We start from the raw sequence: 6,451 nt of genomic DNA, 5'->3' as shown, positions 1-6,451 counted from the left end.
AAAGCTGAATTTAACTATTTCCCTCAAATTATAAGATTATGCAGACTCAACATGAAGAGAATAACACTACACATTGGGAGCATCACTCAGATTGAGTATGGTTCAACCATCATTCATCAATTGACTTTTCTCTAATAAGAATCTGAATAACAGCTTTATTGAAACATAAATCTCAACAGCATAATGATACCGCAATATCTGACAAGTATAGATACATAAATAATCAAATATAAAAACATAATTTTAGAGACCCAATGCTGTTAAAAATCAAAAAGAACAATCCAAGAAAGATTTGAGAAAACACATGAACATCCTGAGTTAAGTGGAACGCACAGAGCTCTGTACACAGAAGCACTGACACCCTCTCCAACTTCTTCATATAATTTATAATCATTTGCATCAAGCGGGAATCTCTTCTCTGAAATATAATCCATGCTTTATTCTATATAACACTGTTAAGACCCACTTTGCTCCTATATTTCCCAGAGAACATGCTTTATAAATCTTAGTTTTCTTTTCTTCCAATAAAACTTATCTTGATTTTATATTTAGGTTGGTGGTAAAGTGACACCAAGCGAAGGACAGACTCGCAATGTACCGTAGTCAAACAATATTCAGTCCCCTAAGGTAAATTGTATAAGTTGTTATTGTTTTAAATTTTCATTTTAGAAGAACAATTACAGAAACTAATATATTTTCTTTAAAATAAATTTGGTAGAGTATTGCACTAGAAAAAAGACATAACTTTACAGAAGGGAAGAATGCTTGTTACTTGCTTGTCTGGGCAGATGCAATTGTTGCTGAAGGTCGTTGGGATTCTAGTGATCCAAAGATAACTGTACATGGAAAGCCTCTTGGACCAGACTTTATGCGAGTATGGGTTGATGTTGCTATTGCACCAGAATCTTACTTATTTCGTCCTAATCATGCGATGCTTACAATACAAGAAGCAGTTGGTTCCACAGTTGCATGGCCTTCTAAAAAAGTTATTCCAAGAGGTACATTTTCATACTCAAAAAATAAATAATGTCTTATAATTTAGTGTTTGGTTTCTTTGTTTGCTTTGGTGTAGTTGTGAATCCATTATTTTGTATGTGGTGTCCTTTCTTGGATATAATTTCCATAGCATTTTTCTTGAAATAATTTGTGATGCTAGATAATAACAATAAAATATTTCTTTGTTTATTTTGCAGATATGACAAGCGAAGTATAAAATGATACTTAAGACTCCTTGAAAGTAGTAACTTTGTTTATTTCTTTGTGTTGAAAGTAGTAACTTTTAGACTCCTTGAATACTTAAAGAATATTTTGTTGCTGATGACAGTGTTGAATGTTTTAAACTAAATTGTGGATTGTTAATTCAATGTAGAATGTTCTTACTTTTTGTTATTTGAAAATCAAGTTCATTTGATGATGCTAGTATATATTAGAAAGCTAATTTTAATTATATAAAAAAAATATAATAGAATAAATTAGTGTTATATAAATAAAATATATAATGAGAATTTAAATATATCTAAATATAACAATAATACGGAAATTGAGTTATAATATATATTACAATAACACTTTTTATGCAAAGAATTATGTTATGCAAACTTCATTATATAACACAAATAATGTGTTATACTAAAGTGTAGTATAACACAAAAAATGTGTTATACTAAAGTGTAGTATAACACAAAAAAATTGTTATATAATCGACTATAAATAACATAATTCAACACTTATCTATATATTAAAATAACACAGAAATTGTGTTATCGTTGACAGTACAATAACACATCTGTATAACACTGATAAATTGTTATGTAAAGTACCCTGACCTACGATAACATAGTCGGTCTTAACACATCAGAAAGTGTTATCGTAGGTTTTGATAACACATTTTCGGTGTTATTAAAAGCATTTTTTCTTGTAGTGTATTAAACATATAATACAATCTACTATTAACTAGCAACAAACTTAAATTTAAAATCCATGTATAATATTAATATTATATTAAACATATAATAATCTCTTGTTTTCACTACCAAATTACAAAACTAGAACAAACATAAACTTAAACAAATACTAATTAATTAATTAAAATAAGATATTTTATGATAATTTAAATAATTAAATCGTATTTATTTAAAAATAATAAAGCCATATGTATCATTTTTTTTAATTTTATAAATTTTTGTGATAGTTTATTTTTTATCAAGTGATTAAAGCTCTTTTTCTTCATCAAATTCACCAAAGGACATTGCAAGATACATTAGAAATTAAAAATAGTTAATGCATACTACTCTACACTATAACCTTTTCTATTCTTATTTTATTTCTATTATTAATTTCTTTTTAATTATTATTGTAATTTATATATATGTCATGTAGCCATATAAATATATTTATTTATATATCTATGTCAATATTGTGTTTAGATACGATATATGTAGAAATTATTAATATAAATATTTATATATACTATAGAACTATAATTTATTCTATTATATATATATATTTTAAAAAAGTAAACCAATTTTTATTAAAATTATAGACAATGTTTTTCCCTAATGTTTTCTAATACATTTATGGCATACATTATGTTATCCAAAAAACATGCATGGATGACATGGCAGACATTTAATACACGTGGCTGACATCTTGCAGAATTCATGCTCGACTATCGACCAGGAAGATATCTGTTGGCGCAACGCTCAATCTCTATATACGACCAGCCTGGTCGTATACACGCTATACATGGAGAAAATATTATGTAGTTATGATCGAATTCGAAATTATCTCCCATGATTTCCTGAGTATCCGATTATTTAGGAAAGAATATCTGTAACAAATTAATGTAATCTTCCTTGAGCCTATAAATAAAGAAAGATAGCTCAAGGAAGGGGGACTTTTTACTTTCTGATTATCTGAGATTAGAGTTATTCTACTTGATATATTGTTTTGTTCTTCAGAGATTTGTGAAACTCATTGAACCCTAGTTTTTTTATCACTCCTTTGAATCCTATATCAATAACAGTTCAAGTGGACGTAGGTTGTTACCAGATTCTGGGGCTGAACTACTATAAACTCTTGTGTTCTTTATTGTTTTTGTCATCACATTCATTTCAACGCATTTGTCCACATCAAGCAAATTTTACTCCGTGTCAGTTGGCCAAAATCAGGGTCAACACATTACATTAAACATATTTTATTTATTCTTATGATATTGTTTATTTATTTAAAATTTATCTGATAATTAAAAAAATATAATAAAAATAAACACATGTTTCAATAAGCATGTCTACAACTTTAAAACTAAGAAAGTGTGTATTACAGGTTGCTTTATCTAGTATTTATATAAATGACAGTTTCAAGGATGTAATGTGACATTCTTAAATCTCTAAAATGCACTCTATTTATTTTCTAATTTTTTCACATTTTTTTCAAATTTATGATTCTTATTAATAATTAAAGAAAAAAACTAAAATATCTAACTACTCCTCAAAAACTAAAATATCTATACCATATAATGTGTAACCGAGTGAACGATTGTTTGTATTTGTTTTTTTACATTTGCATATATTATAAATAAATCAATGTGTAACTAATAGAATGGTTGTTAGTAGATTTTTTAACATATATTAATAAAAAAACTAAAAATATCTAACTATTTCTCAAAAGCTAAAATATTTATAACATAAAATGTGTAGCCGAGTGAATGGTTGTTTGTATTTTCTTTTTACATTTGATGGTTGTTTGTAATTTTTGTTTACATATATATATATATTATAAATAATTCAATGTGTAACTGATAGAATGGTTGTTTGTGGATTTTTTAACATATATTAATAAAATAAATTCTATATGTAATATAATACTAATCTGTAGCTTTTTTTCATATTTGACGACCTCTCTTTCTTTTTCTTCTATATTATCGTATAGCACAAGGATATAACCTTTCTTCTCTGGATTCGACATTAATGAGTTTTCTATAAATTATTTCTCGATTTTCTTTGAGTTTAGATCTTTTAATCTAAGCCTAAACATTTTCTTTTCTTCTTTTAATGATGTACATACAGAGTTTGTTTTCTCTTCTCTTTATTACTCATATACTTAAAATGATTTGTTTGTTTCATTGACTATTTAGATACAAATATTATTTCTTTTATTATTATTGGCTTTTCATGTTGTAATCCTTCACTTCTCTACAAAGGGCGTATGTGTGTGCATGTGTGAGAGAATATATACAATTAAACTAATTAAAGTCTGGCTTCTTAATGGTTATTGCTTTTGTTACCAAATTGTTGCATAAATATAATTAAGAGTTCATGCATGTAGAATTTTTTTTTCTCAAAGAGTTGAATTCTTTTAGTTTTTAAGGTTTTGTTAATTATTTGAGTAGTGTTGAAGAATTATTACTCCTCATTCTCACTAATGATGTCACAATATGTGTACCCAGATTCTTTCTTATTTATTTTGTATGGTGGTAGTGCCTTTCTTGCTTTGAGTCATGTTTACAATAATGAATATAGGTTCAATTGAGTGGAAGGACCTTAAGTGGCTAATGTCTTGGTTGTCAATAATTGATATGTCTTTTGTGTGTGTGTGTGTTTTTTTAAGTGAAGGAAATACTCATTAATAGATTAATCGGACATAGTCCATTTTGAAATATTTTAATTATTCTCAATAATAACTTCTAAATAAATATTATTATTATTTATTTATGTAACTCAAACAATTTCAGCTTAGTGACATTTAACTTATTCAAATTGAAAATGTTAAGTATTATTTAAGGATTTCTTTTGAAATATTCGGTATCTTATTTTATTAATTTATCTATCTATATATTTATATAAAGGATGAGAACCCTAAAGAGATGATATGACACTCGAAAATTGGTTTAAATCACTTTATCTATTTTATTAGTTTTTCTAATTTTTTATTCAACTTTTTCTAAAAAAATTAATATTTTTATTCATTTTTAAAAATATATATCTATATATTTATATAAAAGAGAGCATCCAAGTAAATGATGTGATACTCTAAAATTGCTTCAAAATTCTCTTTCTATTATATCATTTTTTTCTCATTTGTATTTTAATAATAATTATAATAGATGTCAATTAAAAATATCTATATATAATAATCATAAATAATCTATCTATTTATATTTTTAATATTTTGACAAAAGACGGGGTCCAAAAGTTAGTTTTTAACAATAAAAGGTCTAAGCGGGTAATCAACCATAATATATGTGGTTCAAATAATTTATCTATATATTCTTATTTTTAACATTTTGACAAAACATGATGTCCACAAGTTAATTTTTAAAAAATAAATGGTCTAAAAGGGTAATCAACTAAAATGCAAGGCTCAAAATAGTGTGAACCCTCAGAGAAAACTTACTTTTCATACAGAATTTATGACATTTTGAATAAATACATGATCAAAATGTTAATTTTTAAAAATAAAGGGTCAAAAAGGGTAATCAGCCAAACACACAGTATTCAAATAATTAATCTATCTATTCATTTTTTAACATTTTGACAAAACATGAGGTCTAAAAGTTATTGACACTTTAATAATTTAGAATTTCTCAAAAACATGTAAGAAGTTTGCTATACAATGAACACCATCATGAGAAAAAAAAACTACAGTCCTCATGTGTTCATATAAGTAGCATGTTGTACGGGTAGGATGAAAATCAATCCTTACCATGCAATCTTCCAAAAATAAATTTGGTCAACGCGGTTCTTCGCCAACAGGTAATTAATAGAATAAGAGAATGCGATTAGTGCTAAGTAATGAACCATAACAGATGAATGATCTTGAAATAAAATGGTGATACGAATACTTTTTTAGGTTGTTCAAAGGTTAAAACCCTTCTACTCCACCAGTCACTATTATTGCTAGTTTTCTAGTATTCTTTACAGGGTATTTGTTTACACAATAGAATCCAACCCTTTGCAACTCCCAGGGTCTCCATATTTATAGGAGAGGGCACCTGGGGGTTGGCAAGGGGGGCCATCCCGTGACCTTCTTACCCATCATGTCACTTCTGTGACATTCATGATTAATTCCTAAAACCTGACAAATGAAGTGTGGTCTAATCAATAGGTAAGGGGGATAATGGGCCGCACGGCCCAACCCAGTCGTGGGTGCCTGAACATGCACGTTTAGGCTGCGTGTCCGAGAATTCAGGGATATATCAGACACGTGATGTCTGATATATGCACGTTTATATTGCGTGGTTGACTTTATAAGGGGTCACAGCTGCCAACTCAAGCTCGTGCCTCGAACTGGAGGTCTTCTTAGCCCGCGGTGTCCATACTTCTGACCTAATCCCTTAGTAAACCTTTGGTTACCTCGAGCTAAAGAGGTGGGAGCTAGTAACAGCAGCTCCGGGTACGTGTCGTCCACGTGGCCGATAAATAATTATGCCAAACCTCAGCTCGCTAATAGC

This window comes from Humulus lupulus, chromosome 6, assembly GCF_963169125.1.
Source record: "Humulus lupulus chromosome 6, drHumLupu1.1, whole genome shotgun sequence".
Lineage (NCBI taxonomy): Eukaryota > Viridiplantae > Streptophyta > Magnoliopsida > Rosales > Cannabaceae > Humulus > Humulus lupulus.
Note: the sequence above shows the minus strand (reverse complement) of the source record.